Source organism: Dromaius novaehollandiae, chromosome 1, assembly GCF_036370855.1.
Source record: "Dromaius novaehollandiae isolate bDroNov1 chromosome 1, bDroNov1.hap1, whole genome shotgun sequence".
In the NCBI taxonomy this organism is placed as follows: Eukaryota; Metazoa; Chordata; class Aves; order Casuariiformes; family Dromaiidae; genus Dromaius; species Dromaius novaehollandiae.
Window position 1 is genome coordinate 109,848,235 of NC_088098.1, and position 24,028 is coordinate 109,872,262.

General features: G+C 40.1%; 2 long non-coding RNA genes across 3 annotated transcripts in view; one reads left to right on the plus strand and one right to left on the minus strand.

Annotated features, from left to right (window-relative positions):
• Nucleotides 1-13,776: 13,776 nt before the first annotated feature.
• Nucleotides 13,777-14,944, minus strand: LOC135329331 (uncharacterized). The gene is made up of 2 exons (XR_010390699.1): nucleotides 14,678-14,944; nucleotides 13,777-13,977 (listed from the first exon to the last, which is right to left on the minus strand). It is a non-coding gene; the product is annotated as an uncharacterized LOC135329331 (long non-coding RNA).
• A 1,207-nt stretch (nucleotides 14,945-16,151) lies between these two features.
• LOC112987886 (uncharacterized) overlaps nucleotides 16,152-24,028 on the plus strand; it is a 54,804-nt gene continuing 46,927 nt past the window's right edge. For both annotated transcript variants that reach the window (XR_010392324.1, XR_010392323.1), the window contains exon 1: nucleotides 16,152-16,213. This is a non-coding gene — a long non-coding RNA (uncharacterized LOC112987886). The remainder of the gene's footprint in view (nucleotides 16,214-24,028) is intronic.

Genomic DNA, 24,028 nt, shown 5'->3' on the forward strand with positions numbered 1-24,028 from the left:
GGGAGGACAAAGGATTTGGACTGATTGGTTTTGCTTTCTCAGCTATGAAAAGATTGCAATAGGTTCTGTTGTAAAACTGCCAAGTTTGGTCTTGAAGAACTTCAAATCTGGTACTGGTGATGAGAAAAATGATGAGCTAGAATAACAGATGAGTGTTATTATGAGAATTAGTAAGAATTTTCCTTCTTCTGCCTTCTGGATAACATACTCACAAGACTTCACATTGTTCTTTTGTTTTAGTTACTTTGTTTGAACTGATGACTTGAAATATAGACCTTCAGCTATATGAAGGTACAATGAAACATAAGAAAGAATAGGAAAGAATTGATTACATATACAATATCAATCACAGATAGTCAGTGGATCCAAAAGCTTACTATGACCATCCAATGAAGCCTCAGAATTTCAGTTGTCCCTTGGCCAGAAAGATTACTTGTATAGTTCCTGGCACTGAGGCCAACTAGCACAGAATGGTCTCCATCCATATTATTACATTCTCATAGCTTTCAAAACAGGATGGCTGCTTTCAAGCTGAGCAGCCAGACATGGCAGCCTGTAAAAGAAACTGTCCTGCATTAACCCCCAGAATCTCCCTGGGAATAGTCTGGGATGCTGTAGGCAGGCTCAGAACAAAATAATGCCAAGGAACATTCAAACTATGTAACTTTACAGGCAACTGAGTTTCAGTGCCTAGGATCATGCCCTGGCACTACTTTATTTAGTAATCTAGATATAGCCAAAGAGTATCATTGACTCAAGTTGCTCACAGGGTTTTTTTGCATGTGTTTTTAAATTTAAGCATTTTTAAACCACAACACAGTGTTGGTATAATAACATCTCAATAAAATACAAAGCAAATTGGTCATGCTTTTTGATTTTCATGCACTGAAATCGAGTGCTTCTTTTGCTATAGCAATAAAAAGAAGAAAAAAAGAATCTCAGTAAAACTGCCTGTATTTTAGCAAGTAATATGCTTTACATATAAATCTACAAAGCAAAACTGTCGTTTCTCAATCTAAAATCTCTTTATTTTTTCATTATGCACCACTGAACACTCATTCATTCCTGAGCAAGTAAAAGATCACTCTCAATCCTAGAATGGGAAAGTATTTGAGATCTGAGACATCCTACAGATGAACTTGAAGACTCAGATACCTCCTTTGCATCTGTTAGAAGTGAGAGATACTCTGCGTTGCTAGGTTATTGTTGAGCTGAGCTGATATTAATGACTTACGCTGTTCCTGATGCTGTATGAGGTACTAAACTATTTAATACAAAAACTGGAGTGATGCCTTAATGCTTAAATATTTTTTGCATTGAATCCAGTCTGGAATTAGGAAGTGCTGAAATGAGAATGAGAGATTAAAAAATCACTCTTGTGAAGTCCAGAGAAATTTGACTTAATGATTCTCTTGGGGAACAAAATCTGAGGTTAGCATTTAAATGCTAGGTGCTGTGTCCATTTTGCCACTTCTTAGCTTATCGGTTTTCGTTCTGGTCTTAAGCAATTGGTGTAATCAGACACACCACTATATCCATCGAGTTCATTCAGGCAAGGATTCTTGCTTGCTTCTGGTTTGCCTGACTCCGCCTGTTGTTCTCATGCCGTCACTTGACCGTCTCTTCTTTATCCTCCCTAGTTAATTGAAGACTGTTGATATTTTAAATAAATGTTGACTCTCTATAATTACTACTTTATATTGAGCCTAGCAACTGACTGACTCAGTGCCCAGGCCAGGTTTACAGACAGACCCCACCTCCCACCCCAATGTGACAGCTTATTTTCTACATTTGTCATCTTGAAGGACTGGAAGTAGACAGTGTAACTCTTCTGCTTTGCTAATAAAGAATTGTAGAGAATATGTAGACTAAAGCTTGGTTTACCAGCTTAATTCCTTTCCTAACTGTCCATTGCTCTGTATGCATGAAAGCCATCAGACACAATGACCTCAGGGGCTTTTCCAGTAGAACTTGTTTCCCCCGTACACAACTCAGCCAGCTTACGCTATACTATTGACAAAGTGATGGCTATGTTCCCAAGTTGGCTGAGATGGAGGCAAGATATAGCTGGGGCAGAGGCAAGATGAGACTCTCACATATATAAAAAGGAGAGGGGAAAATATCTGCAATTATAGTGCTTTGGTTGTTAAAAAGATTCAGAAGCTGCAAGTGTGCCCCTGCCAGTGAGACCCCCAGGGCAGTGAGCCCACTGAACTCTGGCAGTGTAGATCTTGGGGAAAAGTACAGGAGGACTGTTTGGAGATGCTGATGAATGTTATGGTGTGGAAATTCAGTCATAAGAACTAATGACTGTCTGTCTCACTGACAGTAAAATTCTGAAATTTAAGGGCATTATTTCAAGTTTATTACAGAAGATCCAAACGATAAATTATTACCCCTAGTTTTTAGAATGAGCATCCCTCTTCCTGATAAATGAACAGCTCTTTGAGGTTTATGCACCTTTTCATACTTATCATTATAGTTGGGGTCATAAAAAGGGATTGTGGTGGTAGTGTGCTTTAGATGTTAAATATTTATAAAAAATGCATTGTACAATTCCATGTGCATTCACCTTTTAGGGGGAAAATGACATTCTTATGTACATCTCCACTGCCAATGTAAACTGTGGATCAGCTCTTCTTCCAGTTCATGTGAGCATACTTTCTCTGATACTAAAGGAATAATTCTAACTTACAGCAGCTAAGGATCTGGCCTAGTCCATTTGATCCATGAAGTAATGAATTTATTATTGTTCAGGGATTGTGTTCGTTTCTGGTTTTGCATCACAGTCTTTGGAACCCTCCATGTTTACCGCTGGCCTCTCCTTTGTCTTCCCTTTAGTCTCTGGCCTTTTGATTCTGCTTGCTGTGTAACACAAGACTTTATGTCATTGAAAATGAACAATGCCAAAGTGGTGCCCTGCCAGAGCAGTGCAGATCAATGACCCAGGAGCAGCACGTTCCAGCTCAATGGTGCACAAGTCATTTTAACTTCCACTCTCCACTGCTCAGCCTCCAAAGGAGCAATCCTTTTGCCTGGTATATTAATTTCTGGAAACTCCTTGTTAATCATTATGGCTGCAGTTCCTCCTCTGATTTTTTTGCTAAGATCTGAATACAGCTTCTCATCAGGCTAACACCTTTCTTTTGTCTTTCTTTCCCTCTCATTGTGTATTGTCAGTAAGATTAGTGGCACTGCTATAGTGTTCTTACAGCAGTGCTGTGAGGTAGTGCTGACAGATACATTTACTTTATGAAAAGCATACTAACTATTTAAGAATAAGACGACTTTCTAATGGCATAAACTAGCACTGCTTCACTAACAGTACAAATCACATGTTCAAAAAAAATAGTCATACATACAAAAGTCTTCAAAACATAGAGAAAAATACTTTGGAATAAGAGATTAGAATAGTCAAACTTTGTCTTTGCTGGCCTTGTTAGAAATCATATTGTCTTCAAATGTAATCAAAGGATGGCATATCGTAATGGAAGCAATTAAAATTCTGCCTACAGATCCACACTGGAGTTTATAGATGGGGCTAGGATTAGATCAAGCCCTGGTCTTGAGGGTACAGGATCTTTCTGTTATTTTGGAATTATCGACTAGCAGTTTTGCACATGAGTTCACAAAACACTTGATTTGCAATTGCTCCTTTCTTTGCTGTAATCCCTGAAGTGTGCCTCCTTTCATCAAGGAATTCACAGAGATGTGGACTGTGAATGCAGAAACAGTTTAACCACTGAGGCAGGAACTTTTCAGCTTGAATATTTCAAATTGTATTTTTGCCTATAAAAAGCAAATTATTATCAATTTGGTCCGGGGAGACTTATCAACCTTTTTCTTAACAAAAAAATCTTTTTATCATACCGCTGGGATCCGTCACTGCAAGAAGTAACTGGGGCTCTAGAGAGAGATGTAATGTGGTTTCATGGAGGACTTGGATATTTTGAAATTTGATCTTGCTCCAAGTCAGAAGAAAACCAAGAGTACTTAAGTTTTCATGAAAGAAAAGCAAAATGTAATGCCAGGAAAGTCTATTAAAGTTCTGGACTCCTCATTTTGAAGCCAACCTGCAAGAAATGGGACAACTTTCCATCAGATCTTTGTTGAGCTGCAATATTCTTCTCGGACACGAGGAAAATAAGAAGCTAACAAATTCCAAGAGGGGGAAAATTGTCTATAGGAATTTTGTGGACCACAGTGTGGATGAGGCTTTACACAGAAATCACAAGATACTAACTTTCCTCAAGGGAAATCAGAGCTTTTCACACATTCCTCACTGGGGCGACGAAAGAGGCAGGAAAGACAGGGGACTATCACATTTATAAATAGCTGAATTAAAAAAAAAAAAAAGAATTCAGAGACATATTATCTTTCTTGCATTTTGGTGGGCCTGTTTCTAGGCTGGGATAGACAGTCGAAGGGGTGCGGTCAGGGCAGCAGCCATGGCCCTGGTCCTTGCTGGCGGGGGAGCGCAGCGTGGCCAGCCCCCGCCCCAGGAAACCTCCACCAGTTTATCAGAGTACGTAATAACTATACTGCATCTCCAGGATGCAGTGCACCTCTTCTCTTCCCTCCACCTCATCAGAGGAAGAAAGGAGCGCAAGGGAAATTCTGTCGTTCAGACCCGATATCCGGCGGGTTTTCGCCACGCTCGGTAATGTCACCGGGCCGGGGGGGGGGCAGCAGAGCCATGCGACGCGCCCTCCCTGGCCAGCCCCATCCTGCAGCCCCTGACGAGGGGAGCAGGGATGTCCCCGGGCCCCGCGGGGAGCAGCCCTGGGGCTGGCTGGGGACGGGGACAGGCCAGTGGGGCCCAGGGCTGCGGCATGGCAGCCGGGCCGAGGGCGAGGCCAGAGCAGAGAGGTGGCCGCCAAGGGGGCAGCACTGGGGGACGTTACAGCAAGCTTCCTCCTTGCAGGCAAAGGTCCGGCTTTAAGCGGGTTTTAAAGCGGTACTTGATGATCAGAGGATTGTTACGGTTTCTCAGTGAGGAGAGAAGAAGTGTTGTCCAGAAGGTGTCGCAGGGGAAGAAAATTGCTAAGACACCTGCAGGGAAACAAGCCCGAGCCGTTTCCCTTTACCGAGGCCATACTGCTCATGCAGCGGGACTGATTTGGCAGCGCTGCTTTCCTGCGTTGGCCTTCGTCACGTTTCCGCGAGATGCTCGGCTCCGTGACACAGCCCAGGAGCCCAGGCTGGTGCTGGCGTCCCCCCAGCCATGGCCACACGCAGCAGCGGGGTCTCTGCAGCGCCCAGGCCTCCTCCACCATCTCCTCGCCTGGAGAGATGGGGCTGAGCCAGCCCTCCCATGCCACATCCCAGCCCACGGCACTTGCTGTGGAGAAACCGCACCACCAGCCGAGGACAAAGAAATCCATCACTAGCTTTAGACTGAGAATAAATAATACTAATAATATGTAAAGAGCATCAGTTGGATGTGGAAACGAACTGTCATTTCACTGTGAAGGATGCTCTTGCGTACACAAGAACATAACTCACAACAATATCCTTAAAAAGATAGCAAGAATTTAAATGCGTGTGTATGCTTGGGTATTTAATGCACCATGCAGGCATCATATTTCTTTCATATTCCAAACACAAATCATGGCATCTTCTTTAATGAGCTGAGTTCCATGGCAATGATGATTTTTTATGGCAAATAGCACTACTGTGCCATGCTTCTTCATTAAAGCCCTGATTCAGCAAAGCATTTAAGCATATGCTTAACTTAAATATTTGAGCAATCCCCAAAATTTCTGGTGCCATGCACACATTTAATATTCAGTAGATCCATAAGGACTTTGCTCGAATTGGGTCATACCTATCAAATATAACAACCCCGTACAGTATATCCTTCCTAAAACAACTGGTTAAAATGTTAGATGCTTCATTAGCTCTGCATTAGTAATTTTAATTTTCACTGCCTCTTTGATTTGTGAAGAATGAATGTGTATGCACACATGAACTCAAGACCTGAAAAAAATGATGAAGGTAAAAAAAAAAATAAAGGCACATTGTGGGTTCAGGACATCTATAATAAACCTGAGCTTCATCAGCATTTCTAAGTTTTTAAACCAAGAAATATTGATTCATGTTTATTATATTTTATGGCACTTTACAGCAATTTATAACACTTACATTAAGGAATAGATGGGCCGGGATAAAAGCCAATATGGGTATGAAAAAGATGAAGGGCTGTCAGGAATAGCAACTTTCAAGTATCAGGTACAGCCCTTGTTTTTACACTTTATCTAACCTATTTAATATATGATGGAGGGATTTCGTGATTAATTTTAGAACACAAATTCTAGAAAAAGACATGCCATAGCACAGCCACCTGAGGAATATCTTAGCAATGCTATCGTTTCAGTATAAAGCCAAATGCAAAATATTTTCAAGGCATTTAGAACTAAAGAATGAAGCCAGAATTATTGTACAGAAACACTGCTGAAAATGTTTAAGAAACCATGACTATATGTTCCAAAGACGAACTACGTAACAGCTTTTTTCCACCAGGGCTGATCTGATCATCTTAGGGATCAAGGGAAATTAGTTGGAAAACTAGTTTTGTACACAAAATCCTTTGTTGCTATGTTACTATACGTATTTATATGAGAGAGAGTCTCCCAGGGCAAGCCAAAATCTGTTACTGTAAATATTCATAAGCCAGGTAAAACAAAACAGTAACTGGGAATATGTGGAATCCTCACTACCTGTTTCCTTCACTCTGTCTGATTATCCAGTCCAGCTGCTTACAACCAGCAGTCACTGCTTCATTTATGAGCTAAATGATGGGGATTTCTTTTCAGTCCTTTCAGCTGGGAGGGTGAAGCCTAGGTTTTCTCAGCAGTTTCAGAAGAACCGCAGGATCTTGTAAAGCTAAAATCCAAATTGTGGCTGCTCTGTAAGTCTGCCCACGGCACAACAAATTGAAGAAATTGTAAGGTATAGGCAACACTTTAAAAGTAGATATAGTACATCGCTGCCTAATTTTGTGTGCTCCTATTATCCCCCATTCCTAAACAGAGAATTTACTCTCTGTGGCAGAGGCACTGTGATAATCCCAAGATAATTAGACAGCAAGGAAACATCTTTGCTGCTGTAGCTTGAAATAGTAGATTGCTTACTGAGGATATTAGAAAAAAGTTGGTAAAAGGTGAGATCTGTAGTATGTGGTGTCTGTTCATCATTTCCCAAGGTCGCTAGGTTCACTCCCCAACATTCCTTAGCTTGCTCTTCCTAAGGACACTCAAGTTTTCCTCTGATCTTTGCCTGTCAGTGTGTCCCTTTTTTGTGGCCATCTTCTTTGCTGCCTTTGTCCTTTCTTCACCCTGTTTCAACTTGCTCATAGGGAAGAGGATAAGAATGGCAGGCATTTTCCAACTGGGAAAATGCTAAACAAATTGGAGCTTTTTAAGCTTGTTACCCTATGAGGACAGCATATGTTTGAGATATTTAAATGTACTATTAAATGATAAAGAAACTGTGTGTACACATATGGCTCATATGGGACCTATCAGTGCGGCAGCGTGTATTCTGGGAACATGCTGTATTCTCAGTGACATTAGACATGAAATGGTGGTGTGCTTTGAACAAATGTGTTAGCTTAGTGATGGAAAATCAGCTGCACACAAGAAATGTAAAATAGAAGGCAGGGGATCCTGTAAAATAAAAGGCGTGGGACACATAAATAGCCACCTGACCATGTGAGCTGTGTGAGTTCTCTTCTGATGAAATCTGAATAATGTCCTATGTCTTGCTACAGTGCTCAGGTCTGCATTTCCTCATCTTTCTGTAGTCCTTCTAATCTAATCATCACTGCAGCAGGTTTAGCGAGGGACGGTATTTTGTATGTTCTTCTTAGTTGTGATGATGGCAAGGTGTATGAACGGATATTGACCATGCAGTCTATAACAGCACAAAGTATATCTGAGGCAGAGACATCTCACCAATTTTTCACTATCAGAAGCATATAAATGCACCCTGTTTATATAACTGAATGCATTGCTAAAAGCTGACTGTAAAATAATTATTGCAATGGAAGCTTGGGTCCTGGTCCTACAGTCTGATCACAGTACCCAAGAGTCTTGCATCTGTTCATGATTGTATTCTTTTTTCTCAGTCACAGCAGTTGAATGGTCCACCTACACAGAGCAGAATGTAAGACTGGGGCCCAAATTTATGCACCATCTGCCCTTGGTCATGCATGCCAGCTTTTATAAAAATCAATCACTTAATCTCTCTGAAGAGCTCCCACACGAAAAATGCCCCCATGTAAGTCTGGAACTTACGATGAAACATTATTAAAAAAAAAAAAGATTTTTTTTACTTGGAATTTATTTTCTTGTACTGTCATTCAGTGTTAGATTTTTTTTTGGTGGTAGATGGCAACTCAGCCTGAGGCATGACAAAATAGCCAGAAACACGCCACCTACTGTGCCCCATTGCTTTAATACTGCACTTTTTAATAAGAAAATTACCCCAAGTGCTTGGATGACAACTCCAAAATGGACCATAAATATTGTCTACATAAGGAAAAGCTGAAAGCTGTATAATATTGCTCCTGTGCAAAAGGGAATAGAAATACATTCAATTTGCCTAAGTATCTGGTAGTGACAGCCACTAACATTTATTTAGAAGAAACAGCAAGTGGACATATATCTGTTAGTTAATAAATGGATGAAAAGAAATATGGATTACTATGCAAATGGACATTAGAGGACCACAGATTTGGGACTGATGTATAAGACACATAAAGAACCCAATTCTGGGCACTGCTAAGTGATTCCTGCAAGATGCTGAGCCCCTGCTAATTTCAGTAGGAGTTGAGCAAACTCAGCACCTGGCAAGCATGGGTCTACCTATATTTAGATATGGAATGAATACTCATCCAAGTGGATTCATTTATGAGAAACTGATGCAGCCTAGAAATTACATGTTTGGTTAAATTGGGGTAATCACAAAGAGAGGGATGCTAAAATAAGCAGTGATAATTGGTACAACAGTATATGCTTCTTCCTTCTGATCTTAGGTCCTCCCTAAGGATTCTCTCCTAGCCTGCATTAATTAAGCGAAAGCATGTGACATTTCTTGCAGCCTTTGACACCAAGATGACCTTTTCCTAGGTTGCTCATGAACCCCTGCTGACATCAAACATGCTTTTTACTGTACTAGACCCTTTATCTGTCAGACACTCATAAAAAATACTGAATAATGTTCCTGACCAATTATTAAAATGCACAAAAAAGTTGCTGTTATGACAGATGAGTGAATAGTTCATAGGGAATAATTTATTTGGCAAATAGGACCTTTTATTTTTGTGAACCAGGCACTTTTTAAAAAATGAATTCCCTACTTGAAATCAAGCATTCAATTGCTACAAGTATGTATTGGTTGATAGATTGTTTGCAAGACATCTGTCATGAGCATTCAGCATTTAAACCCATTGGACAGAAAGGCCAAGTGTCCTCTTTTGCTTTCTGAGTGGGTATGTGTAGCTCTTTTGAATCTGGCCCATTTTGTAAAAGCAGGTTCACTTTACTGTTCCTCCATACTTCCTGAAGTTTTTTGCAAAAACATTGAAACTGATAATTTCAGGTTTTGCTAAGCTGTTAGGAAACTTGTCTCCTAAAATATTCAGGGAAGCTAAACACAAAAAGAGCATGGATGTAGACAAGATAGATGGAATATTTATCTTTTCCCCCCAAATACCAGCAGAACAGTTTTTGATGCATTCACTGATATTTAGTCAGTCACATTCCCAACATTTTATTCCTCTGAGAGTTTGAAACAGCATAGCACAGCATATTGGGAGATATTCCCAGCACTTTAAACTCCCACCAAAACTACAAATGGAATTTCTAAGATTTCAAACCCCCCCCCCCAAAAAAAAACCAGCATCTGAGCAAAAGCAACTATGTATGTAACTGCATGCCCAAATACTCCCTCAGAGTATCTGCAAAGCCAGCGAACACAAGGCACTGGCATCTGCTGCAAGAACATGAGACCCTCGCGTGGGCAAATTGGAACAGGCCACGTGAGACCAAAGTTCACAGTTCTTGTACTGGCAACTCTCTGTGAGACACCTTGACTCTGGGTTATCTCTGAAAGGTACACATGCTGTTTGGCACATGTTTTCAGTATGCCAGAGATTAAAAAATCGAGTGTAGTGAGTGTACTATGAAACATCCGGTATTAAGCTACATTGAAGTGTATTCCCTTTACAAATATGCAGTGTCTTCTGGCTCTTTATAGAAAATGCCCTGTATAGGTAATGGGTGGCATCACAGGGAAAAGCAATACTAGAAAAGAAGTTTATAAAACAGGAATAAAAGCAGTCAATTAAGACATTGGAACTTGCGGTCAGCTTTGCTTTTAATTCTGTGCACGCTGGCCTCTGCAACGAACAGCTTTCCATGAACTTTAGAGTTTGTTATCCTGATGAAACTCATCCTTACAGTGATTTACAATGCATTTACAGTGCCATTACTCTTCCCTGTCATTCTTGTTTGTGTTAGCTGAGTCTTTCAAGTCAGTCTTAGGAAGAGCCAGAGAGGAAAATGGGGTAAGGCTGAGGTCAGTTCCAATTTTCATGGGTCTTTCCCATATCCTTTGAGCTCCCTTTGCAATAGTCCTCAGTCTGGGTCCTGCAATACTGTGGCACAGAGCTTCACTGTAAGAGATCTTCATGCCATGGCACTGCAGGGAGAAGCAGATACATTACACCTCTTCACAAATATGCAAGCGTAAGACCATTCCACTGTCACAGGACAGAGGTCCCAAATGCAACGCGAGGTAAGCCTGGGTCACAGTCTGGACTTTTGTCCTCCCAAGCAGACGTGCTGAGGAAGGCACATGAGGAAGAGTCTGTGTTACTGTGGGGCCCCAGTTAGACCAACAGCATCCAAAACATCTGGAGAAAATATCCCCTGTGACCATTCCTACATGTGTTTGGTTGTATTTTGTTCCATGTCAGTATCTTTTCTAAAGTGATTTCCCTATCACATTCTCTGGTATTAGATTTTATCTTGCCACTACCATAAATACTTCTTGGTATATCAGTTAGGCTGTTTGGGTGAGTCACTTCAACAAAATGGCTGTGTCATAGGGAACTAATATCCCTCTTGCAGTGTACTGCTGTTCCAGTGAATGCATCAACAGGACAAACTTTTGTGAGTGGTTTCTGCATCTCCCTTTTACCTCCATTTTCTCCTCTGTGGGCTCTACTCCTGATCCACAGCATTCCAGCTGCGGGCATCATTCTTCCCCATTTCAGACCTGCTTGCTTGAATTCAGGCTCTCTGCTTTGGCCTCATTTGTATCTCCTCTCACTTGTTCCCCATTCAGCTTGCCTGCAGACTCTCCTACGTCAATACCTTTCATCTCAAATAATTCCACCTTCTCTGCTTTTTTTTTTATAGTAAGACATGGTAGATCACCTGCATTAGGAAAGAATTGTTCTACGTCCATTACTACTTACATGATATAGAGCCTGTTCAACAAGCCCTTTCTAGATTTGAGTGTAGATAGCTGGTATCTCCCTCTTTGCTGTAAATCAACAGACACAAACAAATTCTCAAGGGAAAATGTTAACGAGATACGAGCTGAAGGGCTCTTCTTTAAGTCTATCCACATCTGTTGGCATGTATTGCCGCAAAAGGCAGTTGTTGCTTTTTAAGGCAACTGACCCATTAGTGGGCCCAGCACAATGACTTGATCACCTATTTTACTATTACCGTCATTCTCAGGGATTAAAAAAAAATGTTGGTTTGGCCATTTTAAAATTACCCAAGTATGAAAAAGTATATGCTAAGTGGTTTAAAAGTATTTTGTTTTAATCATATATAAATTAAACGCTGCTTAATTTAAAAATGTATTTTTGGCTGAGGTACTTAATGTTGAAAAGTGGTTACTCAGCATGCAAAGTACCACAAGTACTTTTCAAAAGAAATTTTATGACATAACAAATTTTTAAAAATGGTTATTTACACAACAGATCCTAATGACTAGCCATTATAGTTTATCAGATCAATAATCAATGTTCTTAAAAGTCACTTAATTCAGATTTATCTAATCCACATTATAAAAAAGGTCAGGAAACGTATATTTACACTAGAGAGCTTAATAGCTCCTTTAAAACTGTTTTGGGCCTCTATGTCAAGTCTTGTGCACTTCTGCGAAGGACTTTTTCATTATTAACATCTGTTAAAAGCAGAAGAAATTAATGCCACAAAACTTCAGTGAGGTGGTGACAAATCATCACTGATGAGAAGTATTTTTGACAAGTTTTTGAGTAAGAAAGGAGGTGGTTTGACACAGATTTACCTTTAAGAATATGGCAGATTGGAAAACCTGGCTTTATAGCCTTTTTGATTCCTCTAGCTCTGTTGTACGGGAGCGCCAGGTCACCATTGCTAGGTTTTCAGTGGTATGGTTTCATGGCTCGTGCTTTGTTTGTCAACTGTATTTTAATTAATAGCAGGAATGCCTACTGCCCAGACAGGTATTCTTTGAAGTTTTAAATGAAAATACCTTAGATATTTGGCTTAATAATAGTTTAGTGCGTTAAAATTACAGACTTCATGTTTATTCTACAAGCTGTGTCATGATACAGTTAAAGCAAGTCGAAAATGCCTGTTAACATGAGTGGAGCAGGATCCCACTTCAGGAAAGACTTTTCCCACTAAGGGCTTGATCCTGAAATCTGTAGTCATGAGAGAGCAATCTCATTTGATTTGAATAGATGACTAATGATACTTGTGGGGACATTGCAGGGTCAGGTCTTGTTTTGGTTGCCATTTAAATGTCAGCACTTGTCAACAGCTATCACAGCAGTATTTGGGATCTGTACTTATTTTCCTTACAATAAAGATACCATATATTACGCATGATGATGGTTAGTAAATGTTGACTTCTGCTCTATGTTTTGAAGTGTTTCTTGAGGTCTGAGACTGCAGGCACCTAACAGTTTATTTAAGGTGCAAGTCACAGCTGTGCCAATTTGCTAACATCATACTGTTCAATTTTCAAAAGTACAAAAATGAGAGAGGAAAACCAGAAAAAATGTGATTTTTCATTCCCAATAGCAACTGTAATTGCCACTGTGAACACGCCCTCACCAAAGATATTCAGGCACATACTCTGAAGCAGAATCTTATGCAGCCTCAGGGTGGTTTTATGTTCCGTGTAAACTTAAGCCAGCCCCACAGAAAGAGACAGAGTTGCCTTCCCTTAGCCCAGTCCCTGTATCCCCACAGTTCACATGGCTCTAGGAATTCTTTAGCCACAAAATGAGTTTGATCAGCTGATCTGACTGCAAACTGATTAGAGAGACCTGTGCAAATGGCAAGCGAAGATAAGAGGGGGAAGTGCTGTTGTAACAGAAGTGCCCTCTTTGGGGACAGTTGAGGAAATGGAAACAAGCTGTAAAAGTGGAGAGGGTAGAAGAGAAAGACAAGTGGACAGATACTTCTGATCTGTATGGGAAGCCACATTTAAGAGGGAGACCTTAATGTGCTGGACAGATGTTGATTCAGATTCAGGAGTTTCTTCAGGAGGGTTAGGAAATTTTATCAACAATGCCATATGGCCATAGTTGGCCATATTTTTATGTGTTTGTGTGTCTCCTGAGTCAGTTAAGGCAAACCAATTTAAGACACAATTGGATTTTAGAACCATTCAAAGATCATATTTCTGTTTGTCTCTGTTGCCACATGTTCCAGAAGAATGAACTATAATCGTAGGTTACCAGGGGTAAATACTGGCTGCGGAGCCTCAAAATATCTAAACCCTGTATTCCAGTTCTTTTGGGGGTGTTACAGGTCCACATCGCAGAATTACACCAAAGACATCAGGGTGAAAGAGAGCGATGCCACCGAATCAAGTTAAGATTAGAGAGCACGTGGATTCGTTGTTCTGAGAGTCCTGGTGGGCAGTACCCATGGTTCAGTTTTGCCAAGGAGGTGACTGGAGCTGTAACAGTCAAAAAGAAAAAAAGAACAAATTATTGGCTTTAGGAAAGCTGTCTCTAAGTAGTGTTCCACACTGCTTGGTTTCCATACTGTATACAGAGCAACTGTTTCCCCCATAGTCATTTATATAATTATAACCTTGCTCCTCCTTTCACCTTCAGAGTGGGAGGTATTGTAATTCTTGCTAATTTCAGCCAGATCTCCCACTGTTTCATGAGGAACACTTTATGTAACACAAGTATTTCTGTGTGGCTAATGTTTTAAAAGCTGCGTTTGAATTTTTCATGGATGATAGGATATTCTCCTTCCGTAGTTGAAATTAAAACCAAAGATTTTATACTGCTCACAGTTAAAAAAATGCAGCCATCTCAGGCAGCATATGTGACAGGGCCTGGGCTCAATGGGAGTTTTACTGATGACTTAGATTAAATTGAAGTTAGCTGGGTGTCAGTGCTTGAACCAGTGAATTATTAAGCAGACCTCAGTTCCAATGAAGATAGTGGGACCTAAGAGAGACATTCAAAGTGTGTGCAGTGGCACAAAGCAGTTTTGTGTAGAGATACCCAGGCTAGTTCAGATACCAGAGGAGTACAGATGAATCAGCACAATGTCCTGATATTTCTGGGATAACCCTCAGCTATGCTGCACTAGGTGTCCAGACTAACTCAGGTATTTCTATATATTGTGTCATATAAACTTACCCTCAGGTTCATGCAGGACATGCTCTGTAGGAGCTGTAGGAATGTTATGGGTATTTTTTCTCTTGCTTTGTCCCAAGAACAAAGCATGAGTGCTGATAGTTCTCCAGTTCTACTTCTCCATTCCATTGAGGCTGTAGTTTCTTGTCTAGTTCTTTCCTTCTCCAGCAAAGCTTTAAATCTGCTGTTTGTCTAAGCTGCTTTGGCTGCACTTTATCAGCATTTGAATGGAGATGACATCCAGGAAATCCTTCTCTCATGCTGCCAGTTTGCCAAGAGCTGAAACCAGCTTTCTGGTATGATATCAATAAAACCTGTAATTGGAGAAAAGGTACCCAAAATGACAGTTTTATGCTTTGTGAACAAAAAAAAGATATGAAGAAGTAGGCAGAAAACAGTGAAGTGCACTATGAATCACTGCAGGAGCTGCAAACAAAATTCCTTAATGACAGAGTTCTCACTGACAAATTCTATTTGTTTTTGCCTCTAGAGTTGTCTGTGCTAATGACAAGCAACTCCACTTGGAACTTATTTGCATAAAGTATTGTACAATGCATACTGTGTATAAGTGGATGAGAGGAAGAAAGCAAGGCCACCCTGAGACTGTATCCCCATGGCAACTCCATTTAATGAATTTCTAAGAACCAGAAGAATATTGAACAAAAAGTCCCTTCCAGTACAGCTAGTACAGCACCAGTGTGGATGTCGTCATGTGGTACTACTATGGTCAGCAGGGAAGAAAGACTTGAAGCTAGGAATCCCATTGTGGATGGAATTCCATTGATTTAAGGTAGACATCTACCTCTGAGCTAATCAAGTTTAGCTCCATTTAGCAGTGGGAAGAAATATGACTCTTCACATGGTCAGATGAATTTCCCCTTAAGGAAAACTATAAGAGGAGCATTTGGTGACTGGTTCAGATTTACACTACAGATACCTAAAGTAAGGTGCAATAAATACTGTTTTAGTCCCTATTGTATATTCTGCACTGTATTTCTGATCCTGTCTTTTCTTAGTGTAAGAGCATTTATTGCTGCTATTGATGGAAGTTGGAAAATAACTACTCAAAAATCCAGAGACAAAAAGTTATCTTTTGAACAAGAACAGGCACAAAAAAGTGTTTAATTTCATTTCAGTGGAATTATCTTTTCTGCATCTGCTAAACATAGTAAGTCTGATCGTCCTTTCACTCACACTGCTGTAAACCTAAGTTAGAAAAGTTCTATCACTGTAAAACAAATGTGGCTGAAGGTCCATATAATGAGAATGTCTATTTTTTTGATTAATTGGCCTGTCACTGATTCACAACCAGCTACGAATTGAGATGTATTTATTTAATGGTTTAATCATTTTAATCATTAATTTTACTTTACATAGGAAATCCAATTCAACTTCCACGTTACACTTCAAACTCAGGAGTAACTGATTGCAAGATTTTCTTTAGACACTTGTCAGGTCAAATTCCCCAAGGTGTTTGTACAAGTAGCTCTGCTGAGGCAAGTGGGACTGCTGAAAATACGAGAAGCAGAACTAGGCTTGGTATGTAGTTATATAAATGCGACTAGGTTGCTTAATGGATTGATAGGCTATGTCTAAACTGTGAGACGTAGAGCTGGCACCTTTCCATGTCTATACTCTGTATTAGCATGAAATCCAGGCATGCTCCTTTGGCCCCCATGGCACCCTAGTGTGTGTTGGAAAGAAGAGAGTGGGGAGGGAAGAAGCTGCAATGCTCTCTGACAAGTCCCCCCCCCCCGTAAATGACTGGAGGAGGTGGACAGAAAGATACATTATCTTGCAGTTTTCATGGAGTCATAGGAATTATGCCTTTTGTCTCTGTCTTTGTTCATGGTCATATGGTAATAAGTAAGTTGTTTCCATTTGATACCTGTACATGTACAAGCAGTTAGATCTCAAGTTTTTTTTTCTCAGGCCTTTATTTGTAGCACATACACAAAAAAATCACCTCAGCAACAGTGTCTGAGAAAAGAAGGCAAGCTTTTCATGAACCATGAGTATTAGCTTCTCTCATTGACTTGTCCTGCTTGGTCTGGGGAAGGCCTTGGAGTGGACGAGGGGAGAAACTGAAGGAAAGCTTGTGCTGCTTGTGGGTTGCATGGTTAAAGGGAGCATCTCAGTATTCAGGAGTCTTGGCCTGCCAGCTTCCTTAGACACTAAATTAATAAGAAAAGTTTTTGATTTTTTTTAATGAGTAATATAAGCCTGTAAATTGCCAAGCAATAATTGGTCCATAATCAGCAGGATTTTTTGGTTGTACTAAATCTCTATTAGCACAAATCAAAATGAATAAACATAACACAAAGATTGCCCAACCTGGAGCTCATCCAGCACCTGCAAATGGTATTCTGCTTTTCCACAGATGTCCTCTTCTTCAATCCATCCAGTACCCCACCTCATAAGAGAGCCTCTCCCCTAAGCATCCATGTCGAGAGAGCAGGAAATGAAACTAGCATTAACTCCTTATGTTTAGGGGATTAGATAGTCCGTTCCTGTGCAACTAGTCAGGAAGCTATCATGCTGAAATACTGTTTATGAACTCTAAAGGAACTTAGTTCAGGTGCATAATGGTTAAATTTACAGCCAGAGCTGAAAAGGGCAGAAAAAGATAGCAGCACAATTGGGTTCAGTGCATGATGGGGAAAAATAAATATCTCACAGAAAGAGATATCTGAAATTCAGATCACATTGAGATGCAAAGAAAGCTGTGAAAAGCAGTAGGAGGGTGATTGTATTCCAATTAGATTTCTTCTGCTCGTATAAAACAGTCTTGGACTGAAAGTTAATCATATGATTTATAGATCTTGGGAGGAGTAAAACCCTATGAGCTCCTGAACAATGAGAGGCAAATGAGACAGAGGAGAGGAAAAATAGAGTATTTCTGAGACTGTGCTTGTAGGGAAAAACAAAGACAATAAAGTCTCTTGGTTTAAAAATTTACCTTAGTGCTATTCTCTTAAACTCATGTTCTTGTTACACAAACAAGTTAGCTTTCTCAGCCTAAATAGTTAAGAGCTACTTATGGTTCCATGTGTCACAATCTTTTCAGCACCTAATACAAAATATTTCTACAAGGTTTCTCTGAGAGACCTTCCAGAGGTATGTTGTCATGGTAGGTTAGTTCATTTATGTAAGTGGTCATAAGCAGTCTGACATCTGATCTGGGGTTGGGTCACAAATAAAAGCATGTCTTACTCCTTAGCTGAATCCTCTTAAAAGCATTCCATGTGCGGGTTGTGTGAATGCTGCTGTCAGCCAAAGGGGAATATGGGGATTCATGTAACAGTCTTGCTTGGTGCCAGGGTTTTAGAGCACTGTCTGATCAGGGGGAGGAGGATTGTTTGGCACCAGCTGGGACCCCCTTATATACTGTTGTTATTCCTTCAATTAATCCATCTGTAGCTTGCTCTCAGAAATATAATACCAGGGGCATTTGTGAAATGACCAACAGTATAGAAACAATATATCACAGGCACCATTTCATTGCGCCATTCTTGAGTTTCAGCCTTCTGCCCAGACCTGCTGCTGGGACTGACGGCAAAAAAACTAAGTTCAAGCAAGGCAAAGATGATGTGGGTAGAAAGAAAAATAGTACTTATAAAATTTTCAGCTATGCTTCCTTTAGATAATGACACACATCCACAACAGGTAAGTCATACCCATAGTTAGGCTTCTTACATAGAGGTATCCATAGGTAGCACTCTCTACCGAGATAGGTAAAAGACTTTATTCTTTTTTTTATTCATCAGATAAAAAAGACTTTTTGTTTTATTCATCAGATAAATTTTCCCTTCAATTTGAACCCAAAGCCAGGCAGCATTTTTTTGCCTAATCTAAGCCTAGAGCCCCCTCTCCAACCCACTGCAATCCTGGAGGTGTCAGCCTGGACTTCTAATGATCTGAGTTACACTTCAGGATGAATGTCTGGACTGAAGCTCCAGCTCTCCAGGTCATACCTTGAAGTTTGTGAGTCTACATCTCAGTGTCAGTTACTGATACCTTTCACACCTTTAGCTGGACTTTTTCCTACATGAAGCTCTTTAGAAACTCCAGATAGTGGAGAATGCTGTGGCATCTCTCTTTACCAATAAAGGCCATTACTAGTACCTTTCCCCTAGTTTCTGCGTTAGCTCGCACAAAGTGCTGAGATAAGGTCAAAATCTTGCTCCTGATTTTCAAGACATTTCCTGGTCTGCATGCCAAATATCTAAAAGCTTGTCTAAAGACCTGGAAGAAGGCTTGTTGACAAACTTCCATCTTAACCTTCAGACCCAGTAGAGCTTCCCACCTTCCAGTGGGAAAGGGCCTAGTACCTCTTTCCCAGCCAGGAACACACACTCAGACACGTGTTAACATTTTCTTTTTCTGCTCTGTTCTTGTGCAACAGAAAGCAAATTTAGTTCTTAATTGATTATTTTTATATTCTTCATATGAACTATTCATAGTCAAAAAGTGTCTTTAGTGACCATCTGTTCCTCATGCTGCTCCATACATGCCCTTATCCCTGACCCGAAGTAACCATCCTTTCTGCAAGGAAAGGAGGTTTAAATATTCAAGCTGGCTAAGTCTTGGATAAACTGTTAATTGGTATCACAATCTCCCACATGAAAGCGGTTTGTTTCTCCTTTAGACTTGCAGCATTTGAAATATTTATGATAGTCAATGAGGGCATGTCTCACCTCACAGGAGATAAAATCTATTTCTTGCAAAAATTTTCATGTGTTCAGGCTTGCATTTCTGAAGAACACTAAAACTTCCACCATTTGAAATGCAAAAGGCGACTTACCCAAGAAAGCACTGTTGGCGTGTTAGACAAATATTGTTATATTTCTCGTAACTGTGACTACATCTCCACTGTGGTCACAGAGGGGAAAGTTTAGAAGTCTTGGGGGTGGGAGAGCTACAGTCACTTCTGTTTTGAATTCCTAAGGTTACTTAGTCATTCATTTTCTCAGATGACTGAGAACATAAGACTTGAATCAGTGGCCCACACACAGGCATCTGCTACTATTTGAGATGCCCTAAGGTAGTTATGCTGCCTGGCACTCAGCTGCCACTCCAGAAGGGCACAAGTCCTTGGTCAGATTGCCAGCCTTACAAAGATGCTCCCGCTACCCGGACTGAATTGAACCCTGAAGGTCCTCTCTCCCAAAACTGCACCACCTCATCTTCACCTTGTCAAATGGAGCAATGGGCACAAAAAGCTAAGATGTTGGTGCAATTCATGATCTTCCTGCTTCCAAAGCAATTGTACGCCCCACCACCTAGTCATAGCAATCTGCTGAACAAGCACCTAGTGTAGACCAATAAATGAAAGGAAACAGAGAGGTCAGTGCAGGTCGTTATTTTCACATACCTTTGAATAATGAGGGCATCACATGTCAGCCAGAGGAGAACAAAATGTCACATTCTCTGGCTAAAGGTCAACATCGGTCATAGGTCACGGAAGGGAGGCCAGGAAATAACCTACGAGGTCAGGATGAGTGCACAAAGAAAGGGCAACGAATGTCAATGAAAGCATGCAGCTGTTCTGAGATGAAACAACTGAGGCACCCTTTTGTGCTGACACAGGCTTAAAAAATGTCTTTGCTGACATTTTTTTTTTAGCTGGCACTTTTATAGGACATTGACATTAATGTACCCAACCCTGAATTAGCCTTTTCTAAAAGCAACAGTTTGGAAGTTAAGTGCAGTATTTTCCAAAGAATCATAAGCATGACATTTTTATTTTGAGTGATTGATGTTACAGTGGACTTCTAGCACCAAATTCAAGTTTCATTCTCAATCATCATATCTGCATAGTATGATAGCAATCAGAAACAAATAGAAGTGGCAGTCTGCATTGCACTAAGGTCTTTTGGAAATTTTTTTCACCTTTACTGACAGATGTGTCACTCCACGTACAATACATAGCATTGCATTTACCTATTTGTTTTAATTCACGCATTTTCAAAAGGTTGACTTTAGGGTTGCCCCTGCAGTGATGACAATCACTTGCATGGCAATCATGTAGTAAATGATAATGAACAGTTCGGGAATATGTAGAAATATATCCAAAATGAGAGACACCTGCAATTTCTGGTGAGAGGGCTACATAGCTGGCTTATCTGTCCTTTGCATTCTCTCGTGAACAGCAGCACAATCCCATTTTCTCTTGTCATTGTGGGTGTAAACCTGACAGTCTTACTTCATAACATGATGATGCCAGGACAACACATGCAAAGTGTTACAACAAACAAACAAAGGTTTGCACTGATAGGTATCAGTGATAGGCATTACGGTTGAGCAACTCTGCAGTATCAAAAGTATCAAAAATGGTGTATCTCATTGTTAAATGCCACTTAGAATGCCACTTGTGAAAGTATTTTATGTATAAATTGCATTACAGAAAACAGTAGGAGTGTAATCCAGAGACAGAAGAATGATAAACTGGAACACACCACTCTTGCCTCATATTTTAAACTCTTTCAATTGGTCCTCATATGACAGAAGAGTGTGAAAAGGAACCTCTCTATGCTTTAGTTCTGCTTTTTGGGCAAAGAATACTTACACTCTTGCTTATTGCCATATCACAGTGAGATATATGGGATATATGTTATGGTCTGTTTTGAAATTCTGAGTTGATAGTAACTTCAGAATTATTACTGTTGCTGAGTTGGCAGTTGAGAGGTTTTTGCAAAGGTGATACCTAAGTAGTTTCCCAGTTTACTTTATTTTTAAGAAATCAGTTAACAATAAAACAAACAAAAAAACACACCCAAACCTGAGGGTTCTTTGTACTCATTTTCTTTTTACTGATCATTGGCTGCGTATTTCTTATCTGAGTCCCACCCCCTGTTTTTTTCTGATAACTTCCCAAAAACTGGCTTTTTTGCTTGTTTCTTTCTTTTAAGGTAGGCTTTAGTGTTGCCAAGATGCAAACACCTGTTCAGATTTGCATTTGCACACTACTAACAGTCCTAGTGAAGTCATAGACCTAATTTGGAGTGCTTTCTCCAAAATCCTGAGGTCAATGGTTTTCTCACTGTCTGTAACAGGGCAGGACTTCTCTTTGTAAATGTCAATAGAAGTGGAGGGCATAAGCACCAACAGCTATGCAAACCTTTGCAACATGGAGCACAAACTGCATAATCATTTCATCAGATTTGGCTTATTTACATGCTATATTTATTATAATTATGTTTTCTATCTATTCACTCTTCCTTATTTTGGGTGTGTAATTGGCCACCTAAGAACCATGCCTTTCTTTCTGCTCCCAGGTTGCATGTCTGAATTATAGGCAGAGAAAACACTTCTCAGAGAGGTTTCAATGAAGCGTGTTTGCAAGAGTATTTGGTTTTAGAATACCCTTTCTCTAGCATTCCTTTAAACAAAAGCCACTCTGATTAATGTTAGTGGAAAAGTGGCTGAAACATATTTGAATGTGGCTGAATTAGAGTTTCAGAGTTTGCCAACACTCCCACAAAGCTTTTAGCCATTACCCTTTCCATCTATGTGTAAATCTACTCTCAGTAAGCTCAAAGGTTCTAGGGAGTTTTTATTCTGACTATGTGCAAAGTGATGTCCAAGAAAAAAAGATTTCCTTTCCCATCACCGTCCTGCTTCTTCCTACTCTATTTAAACAGAGCAGTGAAATTATAAACAAAATGAACTGGCTTAAGGATTTCAGAAAGTTATTAGTCTATGCATTAGAGAGATTTTAATTTTTGTATTACTTAAGATCAAAATATGATATTTTGGTTAGAAATGCCTTAGAAAAATACTCTACAAATCCCAGACAGCTCTCGATTCCTTTTTTGGAGAACAGGCTTTGCCAAGCCTAATTCTGATTCAGCAGGATCAATAAATAAATAAGGTTCTCTTGAAGTTGCAGAAAACTGCCATCAGTATACTGCTGTGACCCATCTAACAACGAAAGGGCACTCGCCAATTCAGTCCCATTTCATTGTCATTACTGATATTACGGTAACTCTGGGCTACACCCAAGGAAGGTGAGTCAGAACTCTGCAATAAATATTGTAGTTCTAACACCGAAGAGTCTTTGCCCTTACAAGTACATTATATAATACTAAATATATATAGGCAAGTGCTGAGTTAAAAAGAAGTCAGTGACTTTAACATGTTGTGTCTATATGGAGGTCATTGAACTTCCTTTGAAAAGTCATTTTGTCTAATGCCATGTGCTTTTCTCAAGATTTTTGTCCTCCTCAACCCATATAAAATGGGTGTATATTCTGCCTTGAACTAAGTGTGCTTGTAGTGATTGAGAAATGTCTAAGGTCAGGACCTACAAAAAATTCATAAGGAAAGCAGCAGGCATAAAAGTGAGGGGTTTTTTAGAGAGAGTTCATGAGCCTCTGTATGAATTGGGCACGACATATTCATGTTACTGACTTCATTTATTTAATGTGGCTCCAAATAATTGATACCAGTACAGTGATAAAAGTACAGAGACTTCACTGCCAGAATTGCGATAATGAAGAGCCTCCCTGCTGATTTCATTCACGGGGCTGTTAGTCTGCTGGGAAAGACCTCTGATGGAAACTGGGCTGCAGCAAATGCCATAAAATAATCAAAGGCACAAAGACCTTTACCTGAGGGGAGCTTGGTCAGGGAGCAATTCAGGGGAGGCAGAGAGGGAAAGGAGAGGGAAAACTGCACTAGCCAACAAACCAGGCACCACTTGTAAAAAATCTGATCCAAACTGTGAGGATTCAGTTATATATAGAAACCTGCTCCATCTTTGGAACAGATTCTAAATTACGTGGCTCCAGCAGCTAGCTAACTGGTATATCAGCAGTGCTGCTTACCTTCCTGAATGTAGTTCAAACTTACCTTATCATCATCTACCAGCCATTTGTTCTCTCTGCCTTAGATTGTGAGTGCTCAGAAACTGCAGCTGTCTTTTTATTATATGCTTAGCACAATGGGCACCCTGTTTGGGCTATACAAAATAATCATGTGGGCTCAAGGCAGCCATACAAGCACTGAAACACAGTTCATGTCAAGAGTCCTAGAGAGGAATTGAATATTAATATGGATCTAAAATCCTTTCTAGGCAGAAATCCCATTTGTCAACTCTGTTCATTTGTTTCACTTCATGTAAGTGTGTCAATGGTTGATTAAAATTCGTAAATGTGCAGCTGAGTTACTGGATGAACGTTGAGTTATTGTTTACATATCAGAGTGTACTGAAGGCAGAAGCCTAGATGTGGAAAAATGTGTCAAGAGGAAGGGACCATGATATGAGTCACAGCCAGGACAGACTCTCCAAACAATCCACAATGTTGCTGTGTAAACTCTGCTGGTGGTTAATTACCCCTTATGAATAAAATG